This window comes from Bison bison, unplaced genomic scaffold (genome assembly GCF_000754665.1).
Source record: "Bison bison bison isolate TAMUID 2011002044 unplaced genomic scaffold, Bison_UMD1.0 scf7180017463957, whole genome shotgun sequence".
NCBI lineage: Eukaryota > Metazoa > Chordata > Mammalia > Artiodactyla > Bovidae > Bison > Bison bison.
The window spans coordinates 42558-43908 of NW_011373327.1; the positions used below are offsets into that span (position 1 = coordinate 42558).

Below are 1351 nucleotides of genomic sequence, written 5' to 3' on the forward strand. Positions count from 1 at the left end.
TACTTTCCAGCATTTTTTATTAGCCTGATTTGAAATATGAAGAGGGTTTTTTTCCCCCCAAAGTATTATGTCCATCAAGCTTATTTACTTTAGCAGTAGATGAAATACTGCATTTTTAGCTAGAAAGTCATGGTCTGAGCCTATATCCTTTTCTTTAGCTGTCATTACTAATAAATAGCTGTTACATTTCTGCCTTCATTCCTATGGCTGGAAGGTAGTGACATATTGTAGAAAACATACAACATTTGGCTCCATAAGACCTGAATAATGATCCCAGACCATCTCTACCATTTACTAACGTTGGAAATTTGGACAAGCTACTTAGCCTGTGAGCTTTAGAGTATATATATGAAAAATAATGGGGGAAATAGCAAAAAAATTCTGTAGCATATTTTGTGGAATTGGGAGGATTGAGAGGGGGTAAGGCATGTGGTTATTTGGAGAACAGGAATCAGGGTGACATAATGAGATTACAGAGAAGGAAGTTACACAGTCGTTGAATTTGAAACTAGGGACCAGTACTTCTTCCATTAACTAAGTCCCCTCTTGCTCAAAAGTGATGGGAAAATCTGATCAGAAGATTCTATATAGATTGCTCATCTTTTCTCAACCAGTCTGTACTGAGCATTTATTATGTGTCTAACTCTAAATAAAGATTTTCAGGAACTTCTAAACTAAAGGAGGAGACAACCAGATAAACAGGTAAATGGCTGAATGTGACACTAAATGTTTCAACAGATAAACCCTGAACTCTCAGTAGCCCTCATAGAATGAAAGTTTATTTCTTGTTCAACTCAGAGTCCTATGTGGGTGTTGCCGTTTGGGTGGCTGTGTTCCAAGGGTGACTCAAGGACACAGGCTCCTTTCATCCTGTTGCTCCTCTGCCTCCAACAAGTGGCTCCCATGTGTGCTCTGTTCCAGATGGCTGGAAGAGGAAAAGACATGGAGGATTGTGAATGGAGACTTTTAAAAGGCCAGTCTTGGCAGTGACATATGTCACTTTTGCTCACATCCCATTGGCCAGAGTTCAGGCCATGTCTAACTGCCAGGAAGGTGGGAAAGTGTATGGCTGTGTGCCCAGGAGAGAGGGAATGAATTTGGTGAATGCATAATATCTCAGCCACAGCAGGCAATTAGAATACACTGTTTTTATCCATCAGTTTCTGCTGTGTAACAAACCACCTGACTTAATGGCTTCAGGCAGTAGCCATTTCTTGATTCACAGTTCCTTGTGTAGTCTGGACAGCTCTTCTGGTCTGGCCTGCTTTGGCTAGCCTCAGCTGGGCTCACGGAGGCATTTGGGGTTAGCCAATAGGTGGGCTGCAGCAGACTGCTTCATGGTGACCGTGGC

At 42.0% G+C, this 1351-nt stretch overlaps 1 protein-coding gene across 1 annotated transcript in view; it reads left to right on the forward strand.

The window, feature by feature from the left end:
• ASB9 (ankyrin repeat and SOCS box containing 9) overlaps positions 1–1351 on the forward strand; it is a 23545-nt gene that overhangs the window by 18116 nt on the left and 4078 nt on the right. The gene's annotated exons all lie outside the window — the stretch shown is intronic.